The following is a 13,771-nucleotide window of genomic DNA, read 5'->3' on the forward strand; positions in this document are numbered from 1 at the left end:
TTTTCATTTCAATGTCATGGAAGATATACTGTAGGAATACAGATTGAATGATGGGATTAGCGAATGATGAGGACACATGGAGGAGCTCAAGTGGAGGAAAAAAGGAGAGCAGATAAGGATGAGCGAGAGCATGTGTTGAAATTAGGGGCACATTTTTTGTGCTCAGCACAAGTCTAGCACAATCTAAGTGTGCACATGGGTGGAGTTTTCTTTCTTTTGATATTTTCGGAGACATGCACAGTAAAACACACACCTTTCGCCATCGGTGATGGGGAACAGGAAAGCCAGAATGCTCCCAAACGGGAGACAGCAGTGTACGCGGGAACCTTAGAGCTCTGGCTCTTTTCTGGCTCTCTCTTTTGTGCCGCCACCCTCCTCTCCCGCGAGCAACAGTCAATAACGTCCTTGTGTAAACTTGCGCTAATAATAAAAACTGATCAGAAACGGTACACAAGGTGGACCGAACAGAACATGCCATACCGAAACGTATTAATACACCCACATGTACCGTTACACCCCTGCTGTATATACCAAGTATACTAGTAGTAGAGCAGTTTTTTTCTAGTTGCAGAATTTTTTTCAGTGCCCATTACTCATGCTGAAAACAGTGCACTTTTATTATACACGTAAGGAATTTGGCCTTTGACAATTAGACAAAGAATTGACTGTGAAAAAGCTCTTTGCTTTTTTCCATAAAGTCTCAGCATTCTAGCAATGAATGGCGTTAACTCTAAAAGGCAAATTCCATGCATGCACTTATTGGAATAGACGGCAACAGAGAAGCTTTTTCAGCTACTATAAGTGAGGAGACGTATGGTTAAATGTATAACCTTGCTGCCACCTTTGCTCTCTCATTTCTTTTATCATGTTTCTTTTTCACTGCTTTTCTCGGAAGATGGTTGCAGTGAAGTCACATTACTTTTCTTTCCCCAGCATGCATTCCTTTCAGCAGCTGTCAGCGCTGTAGTTTGCCCTAATACAGTACTCATTAATGGATTCATTAAACCTATCTAGTGTGCTGCTTCCATGGCATGTCAGCTGACACGTGCTGTCACCTGCACTGCGGTGAGAACATTCCGTGCTGAAAAGGTCACGGTGCCAGCGCATGTGCGGAAGTGAGAGTTTGCAGCCTTAATGCACAGATGTGTCACTGTCTGTCCTGGTTACTGTCAGCCCTACAAGCTCTTCATATGTTCCATTCTCTGTGAGTGCAACTGCAAATCTTTTTACTGTCAACCCGATACAATCTGAATGTACACTTCGGTAGACATGTGACAACTGATGTTCTTGAAATGAAAGCCATGCAAATCACGGTTGTACAAATAGATTCACTTTTGAAATGCTCACTTACTTCACAACTTTAAAGGAGACGTACATTGTTTTGTCCTCCAAAATGTGAAACAGTTCCCAGTAGGGTTGGGCATCGAGAATCGAGTGGAACCGGGACTGACATTCCGGTTCTCCCAGAAGGGTTCAAATTTTGAAATGTCAGTGGTAAATTTCGATGCCTAGTTCGCAGCACAGAAGAAGCCGCTGAACATGAACAAAGAAGAATCAATAGGAAATGTGGGTGGGAAGTCTGTGCTTGTGAGTTGCGATAATGTATACTCCTCGATCAAAACATAACAATTTCATTTTAAAGAAAGGGGTGAAAGGCCAGTCTTCAACAAGTCATAATATCAAAGAAGGTTGCACTTCAAATATGATGAAACACCTTTGCATACACAGAATAAAGTTGATAGTGTCCTGTCTTTGACATGCGCTGTTTCTAGCTTCGGCCCTGACGCTCAGCCTGGTACCATACCACACCGACCACACAGAACTCAGAATGGGGTAAAATCTCAAATGCCAACAAGTGAAACCAGAAGTAAAACAGCGCAACACAACAAAGCAAATACCCAGCTAATATTTAGCTTATAGCCAGAGGCGCACTAGGAGGGGAAAGTGGCCTGGGACCACAAGTATTGGAACGGCAAGGTCAATTCCTTTGTTTTTGTTGTATACTGAAAACATTTGGGTTTCAGATCAAAAAATGTATATGAGCCACAAGTCCAGCTTTTATTTCATGGTATTTACATCTAGATGTGTTAAACAACCTGGCCATTCCGACTGAACTGTTTACATGACGCTGGTTCAGATTGGCAAAAGGAAAATACCACCCCTGTGTTTTCCGAATGAAATTCCATTCCGATTCAGCCTTTTTATTCCGACTAGGGTGCTCATATGGAGCATTTTCATTCCAATTGGTTGTTCGGATCCTTTCTAATCGGAATACATGACTCGATGTAAACCCGGCTAGTGTTGGCAGTGTGTTTTGGGTCATTGTCCTGCTGCATGATAAAGCTTCTCCCGATTAGTTTGGATGCAAATTGCCGGATGCAGTTTTCTATAAATTGCCGGACAAACTGGTTTTGTGGACTTCAAAATTCATTCTTCTTCTACCATCATGAGTTACATCATCAACAAATACCGGTACTAGTGAGCCCATTGTAGAAGCCCAAGCCATGTCATTCTTCACAGATGAGTTTGTGTGTTTTTAATCCTAAACAGATTATTACTTTCTCCATGCCTTTCCATCACTTTGTTGAAGTCAATCTTGGTCTCATAAAATGTTGTTCCAAAACATTTGTGGCTCATCTCTGTACTTCTTTGCGAAATCCAATCAGGCCTTCCTATTCTTTTTGCTTATGAGTGGTTTGCATTTTGTGGAATGGCCTGTATAATTCTTCTCTAAAAGTCGTCTTCAAACAGTGGATTATGATACCGTTACCCTTACCCTATGGAGGTTGGCAGCGATGTCACTGACTGTTGTCTTTTTCTTCACAGCTCTCACAATGTTTTTGTCATCAATTGCTATTGGATACACTTGTTTTGGATACAACCTGTTCGATGTCCGTTGCTCAGTAGACCATTAGTTTCTTTGTGTTACAGGACATTCCAAATTGTTGTATTGACTGTGCCCAGTGTTTGACTAATAGCTGTGGTTGATTTTCCCTCTTCTCTCAGCTTCAAAATGATTTGCTTTTCTTCTATAGACAGCTTTCTGGTATTCATGTTTGCTTAGAGCAGGGGTCTTCAATCCTGTTCCTCGAGGGCCGCTTTCCTGACTGATTCAAATGATCTGGATCATCATCAGGATCCAGCTTCTCGGACCTTGCTGATTATATGTTCATTTGAATCAAGTGTGTTGCAGCAGGGAGGGATGGAAAACAGGCAGGACAGTGGCCCTCGAGGAACAGGATTGAAGATCACTGGCCTGACGTGCCAGGGACCCTGATATGAGCAACAACCATCCACTGGATGCCATAATCTTACAGTTTTATTTTTTTTAAGCAGCACTTTCTATTCATAATATTTGTTCATTTATTAACGTTAATTTGTTAACATTCATCTGTGATTTTATTGTAAGGCCATATCGTCCAGCAGTACTTGAAACTGAAAAACCAAATGAGACAGTAAAGAGCACTGTATTTAACTGTGCACGGTACAATAAAATCTAAAGACTATCAATACATCCTGTAACAAAACGCCCAGTGTCAGAAAACTTTGTCTCAGCTGGAGGTCATAGGTCTTCAAATAAACCCAAATGAAAATAATAAAGAATAGCTAATGACTATTCTGCAGTGATGGAAATCCTATTGAACATCTGATCACAAGGAATGTTAGCTTCTTTACAACTTTTCACCAGAGGACAAGCGACTTGGACAGCCTTTCTCCACAATAGGAAAAAATAAAATCGATGGACATGGTTCATACACAACAAGTGTTGATTACAATGTGCGAAATTGTTAGAGTATCTTCACTTGTTTCAACGAGAGTGTGACTGCCTGCTGTTATTTACATGTTTTAGTGTGAAAATACGCAAAATGTGCCAAGTTATCTTAATGTAGTTCAACCCACTATCACTCCCTGAATGTCATGCACACAAAACCTATATAGCGGTTCCAAGATGGACATTATATACTGAGTAGTATAATACAGACATATGATCCTTTAGTGCTATTTTTATTCTTGTAAACACACTTAGCCTAAGTGCATGTCTGGTAGCGAGTCTAATATACATCTAAAAAACGGTTTGTTGGAATGCAGTAATTTAATCTAGGAAAGATTGTGAAATAGGTTATAACGTACATACAAACATACTGTCCATGCATATACAGTAACTTGCAGTGCATCAACATTACCATGGGAAAATAAATGCTTGCTTTTTATATATTCTCAAGAGTACAATATAACAAGAACAAAAATCACAACTTTCAAAAGCACCATGAGTAGATTATTTCATTTTCGTAAAGTACAAAAAACAAATAGGGTGAGTTGTTTAAGTGAAGAGGGGACGCTCGATTTTTGACTTGAGAGTAAAAAGATGGAAGAGGAAGGTGTTAATCGTGTGGAAGGATCAGAGTAAATCTAGAACTGGAACAGAGAAAGCTGTCAGGAGTAAAATGTCTCTTCATTCGTTCATCCATCATGCTCTTCTTATTTCACTCCACACGTCTTTTCTGATGGCCGTCCCTCATTCCAGCTCCTTTTCTTCCCACGCCTGCCTGCTTGCTTCGCCTGGCTGAACTATAAATAAATTGAAGGAGATGTATGATCAGAAATTAATTTATATGCTTGACGTGCAGCCCTCAACAATTTCCAGGGCAATATGTAAGTGTTTGAAGTAAGTCTGAGGCAGAGCTAGGTTGTGGCTAACACACTCTTATCAAACCACAGAGGCCTGGATGGAGAATGGAAGCAGGCGGTTGGCTATTATTCACTGCCATGCCTTCAAGAAGCTTATCACTGAGCCACCATTACGGAGCAAACGAGTAAAGCCTGTTTCTGTATCTGTGACTTCCTTTGCATGCAGATGTTTTACACGTCAATACGAGTACATTTGCATTTGTCGCCCTCTTTACCATGTAGACACACACCTCAGAACCTTCACTTTTTCCTATACTCGCTTGACTTGTAAGCCAAGCACAGGCTGGTGTAGACAAAATTGGACTTGACATACAATCACACAGACTCTGCCTGTCAACCTCCCACAGCCAAAGTCATACACACACACACACAACGAACACATACACACACTGGACTGGTCCCAGCGCCTGCCATCTGCGTGTGTTTGTATGTTGGCCTATTGTACCAGAGAATGTGTGATATTAATGTGTGAAATTGAATGAATGGGTGTTGAAATGAGTCTTTTGATATTTGGAAAGTACAGAAGGTCAGGCTGTTACATGCTGTCAGGGCCAACGTTGTTCCTCAGAAGAAAGTTAGAATTGAAGTTTGTAATGCATGTGGGACTTGGACGTAAATCAGTGAGTGATTTAAAACCCAAAATGACTTTTTGAAAAGATTGATTTGATAAGGGGATAGGCTTTAGTTTAAACTGAAAAGGTTTTTTTTTTTTTGCTTGGTTTAAATGTTTTGCTTTTACTTTAGAACGCAAAATGTGACATTTGTGGCATTTGTGGACATTAGCTGGCCACAACATTGGGTATACCAAATAAGATCCGATACATTCCCTGTTTCAAATTTTCACTTTTAAATTTTACTCAGGTTGTTTTTGATTGACACTATCAAATATACAGTATATTCATTTAACAATGGCTATGGTGGTGGTTTGGCTTGGTATAGAACTGTACTACATCATTGTGACTAATATTTCAGTTTATAGCTCCAGGCGCAGTCTAACTGTTTGCATGGGTGGAATTATCTTTCTTTTGGTATTTCGCTCGACTTTGCACAGTAAGAATTGGACATAACAGTGCTTTGGTGCCATTGTGTGCTGTTGAGGGCTAGTAGTAGTCCTTTCCTGACCAATCCTTGCAGCATCCCTAATATGCATCAAAATCAGGGCGATCCGGCCGCACTACTGTATACCTGAATACGCCGTGCTTGACGTTGTGGGAACAAAAATAGACTCGATGGGGTCCTTGCATGATATTGGCAGGCAAACTTCAAGCTCTCCCCTTGCGGATGATGTAGTCGGATATGCATGTCACATGGGCAATTAGAGACCAAATTGCACCCCCAATTCTGCGTCTATGATAATTACAAGAAAATATTTCTGACTACAAATAGTGTATATTAATTAAAACAATTTAACCAGATGAAAAAAAACAAGAGCTGTACAAACACTTGCCTTTACAGTGATAATAACCTTTTTCCTTAGCATTCTCAGAGAAGTATTCAATTAAAAATACGTTAAATAATGTGACTTGTCAACTGCATGCAGCGCAGTTCTACAATGAAAGCAAAGTATAACTGCAATAACTCAAAACATGGTAAACAAATACATATTTGACTGTGTCACTTATTTTGGCTGTTGAGTGCATATTTATGTGTATCATGATTATGCAATCTGCTTGTCCTAATTAAGGTTGGAGATGAGTTAGAGCCTATCCCAGATGACTTTGGGGCGAGAGGTGGGGTGCACCCTAGACTGGTCATCAGTCAATCGCATTCCTTGTAAGTCACTCCACATCATAAAAAATCAAATGGTAAATGTATATTTTTTTAAATGGCTGTTTATACAATCTTTTGCAAATGCTGCACTTTAAACAAGTCATATGCTAACTGTAGAGGTGGTTTGATTTACATTTGGGGGGCCCAAGGGGTGGAGCCAGTACACACTGGAGGGATGATCTGGCCTGGGCTCACCCCCAGGACGAGCTGGAGTGTGTTGATAGGGGAGAAGGACACCTGGGTCACACCACTCGGCCTGCTGCCAAGGTAACCACATTTTGCATCTGCACTGCTGACAAACTAATAATAAGTAATTTATTATTTCCATAAAATCATTTCATCAGTTCTTTTTGGAGTTTTCACACACATGAGTACAAAATATACAGATGCAGTGGGCTTATTTGAGGGCATTATGGGATATTAGTTTGGCTGGGGAAATGACAGGGCTTTGCACAAATGCAGCGGTTGCCTAGCAACCAAGGTAATTTCCAGCTAGCTAGTGCTGTTTCATTTTAGGTGATATACGTATGTATGTGTGGGGGGGGGGGGGGCGTGCGTGTGCGTGTGTGTGCATCACTGTAGAAGTGTGCATGTGTGTCTGTTTATGAAACATGGTGAAGAAATACTTAAGGAAAGAAATTGTAAATTTGTAACAACTGCATCCTTGTTTTGAAAAAGCAGTTTGACAATCACGCAGGATGCATTAAGAATAAATGATACATTGCTGAAGAAAAAACATTCACTAATATGGGCGTATCCATTCAAATCAGGACACAGCAGGCTAAAAATAATGAACACAAAGAAATATTAAATTATTATAAATTACAGATTAAATACCAAATCATCTGAAGCATCATGGATATTGTTTCATCTTTATTTAGTGGAATGTTTCAAGACTGGAAGAAACCCAAAATGTTGGGTAAACTCTCCCCCAGCTTCTTCCTCCCTCCGTTATGAACTAATGATTAGAAAGGCAGAGAAGAGAGTCAAATGAGTTTAAGTTTGTACAAAAAGAGTATGATGTAATACTATACTATAATGCTGTATGGTGCTCTATTACATTGTGCTGTAGTGTACTAGTAAAAATGTTTTTTTTTTATTTTATTTCTGGTGGGGCAGATTAAAAGGCTACAATTTCCCGATGAATATATTAACATTTATGAGGCAAATCGGGGTCTGGCAATCTCTCCCCTTGCATAAATAATGAGCTGGTTTAATATGACTGCCTGGTGGGGAGCCTCCCTTGACATGTGTGAAATTGAATGGGATGGCGCGTGTGTGTGTGCGTGCATACAACAGTGTGCATGTTCAGTGGTGCTAGAGTGTTGCGGTGTTGGCCGCCAATTTGTGTGCGTGTGTGTGTGCGTGTAGGCAGAATGCTAATGACTGAGTCACTGGCAATGTACCAGCACATGATACATATAGACAATTAAAGTTGTTCAGTTTCGTATTATATTGACACGATTGCATAAAGGTGCGTTTCAGTAACATTTCCTCATGCCTGTAGTATGTTAAATTCACTCACTAAAGCATATACTAATGCGCTAGTTCCTTTTTTCACCCTCATTAAAATGGTGGGGCAGCAACCATTTGGCAAAGCTAAATATAGTGCCTTAAAAACTTCTCTCTCCTACAATCTGATATACTTTTTTTAAATTATAGTTTTCCCTCCAAAGGCAATGTAGTACAGCTCACAGATGACTATGACTCGATATAAACTACCCCTACTGTACTGTTATAGATGAAAATAATTCCTCAGTTTTTCATTTACATGAAATGTTTGACGGAGTACAATGATTAGTGCCTTAAAGGCATGTAAACTAAATGAATGAATAAATAAATAAATACATCTATAAATACTTTTTTTTTTTCAAAACTTCTTGCGGTCACCAACATATTCCCCATGGGCACGAGGTATAGTCCCCACAGACCGCCTGCAGACCTGTTCTAAAAATAGCTCACCAATGAGATGGCTCAGATTTGTGAACTTCGGATGTTGCTATTCTTTTTTTAATTCCCACTTGCATTGGTGTAAATTTGGAAATTACAAATTAAAATAAAATATATAGTTCAAAGGTCATTATTGACCAACCATAGCATTTGTGGAGACAAGTTAGCAGGCGCAGCAACGGTAAGGAATAATTTACCTCCAAATACCATAGAAGAAAAAGAAATAAATACATAGTAACTTCACAATTAATGGGAGAATTTGTTATTTCAGAAGTGTGTATCAAAGTGGTAGCCCTTCACAATAATCAGTATCCAAGAAGTAGTTGAAAAAGGTTAGTGATTCCTTGTTTATCCAAATTACAAATAGCTCTATAGTCAAACAGACTTTGTTCCCAAAAAAAGAGTAACCATTGCCATGTTTATTTTTTATTTTATTTTTATTTTTTTTTGAGGAACTACAGAATGTTTTACGTTTGGCAACTAACCAAGTGTGAAGGACTGGGTTAACATTTATTCATAAAAGTGCTAACTGTGCAAACTGTTTTATTTTCCAATCCATTGGCTCTGTTTGGAAAATAACTTGATGGGTATATTTGTGATGCAACCAGTCAGGGGATAACAGTTCCTCACTGTGATCTGGTCTGGGCTTTAAACATTTTTAAGTGGCGAATAGAAGTCAACTTTAGCAGTTAAGGAAAATAATTCAATTGTACAGTTGTGATTTAAATGACTGGGCCTCTCTCACCTCTTACCTCTCGGGAGTTGATGAAAAATAGCCGAGCCAAGTCAGAGGTTGTCATGCAGCGTGGCATTAGTCATGCCATCAACACCCATCGCCTTTCACTCACTGCGTAACTTTGGCCCTTAGCTCCTTCAGTCTATTACAGCTCCACATTTTGATGTGGGCTTCCCCAGAGCGTAGCAGATTAGTGGTAGAGGGTCAAGCAAAGTTCACAGATAAAGGCCAGTTTGATGGGGTAAAGCAGGGAGGCCAGGGGGCAAACAAGAAGGAAGCTTCGGCAAAAAGATCTGGAAAGGATTGAAATGAGAAAATAAGAGCTTTCACCTCACTTCAATTTGATCAAATATCTTGAGACATAAGGAGCTGATCCACCATAAAGGTTAGGCTATTATCAGAATTGCGTGTGTTTGTATAGGTGTGTGCGCGTGCGGGGGTGCGTGTGTTTATGTGTGCATGAATGCACATGCAATGTGAATTGTGATTTCTTTAGACCACTCGCAATGGCTGTGGCCAACTGCAATGGAGTACCAAGTGAACTTGGTAGGTCACTAACATGATGGATCTCTTTGCTTAGTATTGCACATGACATACTGTACTGTATTAAATCTCATGCTATGCGTGCTACTTGTTGCAATACAATATTGATATTGATTGACACTTTCAGGGTTATATGCGATAATATCTTATTTGGAGTTATTCTGTACTAATTCCCACCGCTAGATTTCACTGATGTCAATTAATCGGCAATTCAACCGTTGATAACCTGGCAATGTTTACTACCTGAAAATGATGTCAGGTCCGATATATCGATTTATTTCTAGTGAATGCGCACTTTACTTGCTTCCGTTAAACCATATACATGTATCTGACAAAGACAAGAGTCTTGACTTTGTTTCATCTTACCAGTGTTCCCTAAATAATTGCTCATAATTTGTTATGCTTAAATTGTTAATCTTAACCATCACAATTTTGTGGGAGTGGCAAACTCAGAGGTACATTTAGAGAAGTAATTAAAAGGATGTCAATCTTTTGATCATCAAGCACGGAGTTGCAGACCTGAGGGGCCTTGAGTTTAATCTCTTCACACCACAAAGTTCAAAACCAGAATTTGTTAAAACAACTGGAGGCCAACCAAGAGGGTGCTCGTGAAAATAGCAATTGGAGAAGTAGAATAAGAAGAAACCTCATCTAATATTCCAAGATCTGTACGATGTTGAATTGCTACAGATAATATTTCTTCAGCACTACAGTGTATTACATTAATCTATGTCCCTTCTGCTAGTAATAAGATTATGATAATTGACTTTGCCAGTGTTTTGAATGATCAGTCCAGTTTTGAGCTTTTTTAACCCTTTAGGATCACCGTAGTACACATTCGTGCTCAGACAAAACAATGAAGCGTGCGTAACAATTAGTCGTATTATGTTTGTTTGTCCCAAAGTCAGTTTGAGAAGGTCAAAATTTAACACTGATCGCACGCCTCGGGCTTTAACTTATTTGTCCCCTTGCTTCGTTAGCAATCCCCCAAAAGCTCCGCCGTCTGCTGTGCTGTATCTTCATAAACAAACACACTAAGAAGTATTAAAGAGATCTCAAGTTTGCCTACAGCAATGTCTCTCAGCTGTCTTCATTTGCATATCCATATGTGTGCATGGGCTTATACGCATCCATATGTATGCATGATAGGCTACACCTGTGAATGTGTGCGAGTGTTTGCATGTGTGGGAACGTATTCCCTGCACAGTTCCTGTCCGTTGTCAGTGTCAGAGCTGTTCTGTTGGGCCGTTCGGTGCACAGGTGGCGATAGACTGGCCCCTAATGAGTCCATATGGGACTGTCTGGGGGAAGTGTGTGAATGTGTGTGTTTGTCTATGTTTATGCCACTGGTCATGACTGTGTGCAATGAATGTATTGATGTGCTTATTGTGTGTTTCAGAGGTAAAAAAAAAAACAACAACTGCTGAATGTGAGTAAGAACAAGTCACCTTTTGAGTGCGAACTTAAACTGAGTGAACTGAATATTGGCCATATTTGTATTTATATTATGCTCTGGTGCGGATTTCTCTGAAAGCTTCTGAAAATGCTACACCCAGTATACTTGCTACACTATTGGGACATCAGTTTATTGCACCTGCAGGAATAAAAAATAGAAGACGATATGGATTTGGTCATACCTTTGCAACTCCAACTCTAAAAGACAGTTTTTACTGTATTTTGGATTGTCTCTCTGGGAATTTTTATCCATTCATCCAGAAGCGCGTACACAATGTATGCTCAGTTTAGGACAGAGTTCCATTCCCATGGGGGAAACGTAACCCAAACTTGTATGTCTCAGAATGAATATTTGTATGAAAAATACATCATGAATATAAAAATAAAATAGTTATTGCGAAAATGTATTCTTGATTCTATGCATACCGTTTCATCGTGTGTGATTCGTAACCTCTTAAAGCATCGAATGTCGGGTCTCAATAATCAAAGAACCATTGTAATCGCTTTTCCACGTAAAGGGGAAGTCAACGCAAACATATTTTTTCAAGAATATGTTCTATGCAAGCCCACTAGTTGAAACAAAGCATTCTGGTAAATATTGCGTTTGTGGAATAAGAGTTAATCTACCCATTTTAGCGATCTCTGGGGCAGCCATTTTGTCACTTCTGTCGACTGAAAATGACATCACAACTACCCAGGGCTCAGCTTTAGAAAACAGGCGAGCTGTGATTGGTCGTTACCTGAGCCCTGGGTAGTTGTGATGTCATTTTCAGTCGACATAAATGACAATTGGCGGCCCCCTGAGATGGATTTTGCTGCTTAACTCATATTCCACAAACGCAATATTAATCAGAATGCCGTCCGTGTTTCAACTAGTGGGCCTGCTGGGAACATATTCTTGAAAAAATTATGTTTGGGTTGAATTCCCCTTTAAAGCTCCAGGAACATTTTAATCTTGCTAAATATTTCATAATACTTTGCAGTCTGATATGTTTAGTGCTGCAAACCCCGCACCAAAGTTTCCTGGACCACTCGAAAGTGCAACACAGAGAAAAATCTTCATTCATAGGCCTGCAATCAGTTAGGGGACAATAGTTCCAAGTACAAAACATGCAGAGGTCCTACAAAAGTGTGAGGTCCCAAAGACATGTTCAACTTTGTCCACAACAAACTAATCTAGGCATGACATTATGCCCATTATGTTTTATGCTTTTGTGCAGTGGTGCTTCTCCAAATTGTCCAACAAAAATGGGAAACATTCCAAAATGTATCGGTAAGAACAATATTCACTGTGACATTTTGTCCATATGGTGTATTTACGGTACACACACAAGAATATGTCACAGGCGTACTTGGCCTCCTTCTGCATCTGTACGCATCTTCAAGTCAGATCTTATCATATAAAAACCATATCATTAAAGCATGTTTTGCATCACGTGTGCAGGCTGCTTGTGTGCTCATTCTCTGACAGCAGCCTCAGGATACACTGTGCCATTGTGTCACCCGGTTCATTCTCATTTCAATAACAAGACATGAGAACCAGGATATGACTTTAGCATATTTACAGTAAAAGTCCGGCAGATACATGTGTTTTCAGAGGTAGACCTATTGCCTGCATGCAAATGAAATAAAACAAAATTGCTCAGCATTGTGTTATTTTACTATTTTAAAAGATTGTTGTATTCCTACCCATTAAATTGTGTGATGTATTGTACAAAAGCTTAAGAGTAATGCTTTCAATGAAAGAGAGTGAGTAGAAAAGAAGCCACAAAATGTACTCACAAGTACCCCTAAATTCTATTCCTAATAAAAGGAAAACATTTTTGAAACCATATCGTCAGGTACAAACATTTTGACATAGGTACTTAACTAGCTTTTCTGTTTTCTTTCGACGATAGAGTTTTCAACCTGACAAAGATGCGTGTTAAGGTTCCCGTGTGCTTGTACACAGCAGTTGCATCAGTTAAACTGAACAAACAGATCATTTACATTCCTGGTGCACGCGCTTCACTTCAAAGTGGTGTGAGATGCATTTGTGTGTGCACATTCATACGGTACATTTCCATGTTTCATCTCTGTATCTGTTGACAAAACATACTCAGTGGAGTCAGTGGTTTGAAGCAGGTTCGACCTGACTGGAACATGAAAACTGCTATTCATTTTATGGAACAGAAAGAAAGAAATTGTTGGTATGTTAAAAGTAGCTAGGTAGAGCAAACATTTCGATGTCCCTAAGTAACGTTTAATCAAGACTCCCCTGCCCCACATTTTTTTTAACCCCCTTAAAAGTCCATTTTTTTCATGAAACTTCATAATTCCAGTTGCTTATTGTTGTTGGAGGAATCATGATACCTGTTGATTCGCTTTTTAAAATGTTGACAGTATATGCGGGATTAATTAACAAGCAAATTTTTACATGCTTTCAGAAAAAAAATATTTAAAAAAACTGTGGAAAAGATAAATCTACATTTGTCAAATATATGGTGCCAAATGATTGCACAAATCAGCAGAGGGATATTTGGGACAGTTGTGGTCATGAATCACAGAAAACTATTATAAATTGCAAATTATATGTAATAAAGCACATTAGACCTGCATGTGTATGCTAATGCGTAGAAAGGCCTACTT

The sequence above is a fragment of the Filicampus tigris genome, chromosome 8 (genome assembly GCF_054856515.1).
Source record: "Filicampus tigris isolate MCC_2025a chromosome 8, RoL_Ftig_1.0, whole genome shotgun sequence".
NCBI classification, from domain to species: domain Eukaryota; kingdom Metazoa; phylum Chordata; class Actinopteri; order Syngnathiformes; family Syngnathidae; genus Filicampus; species Filicampus tigris.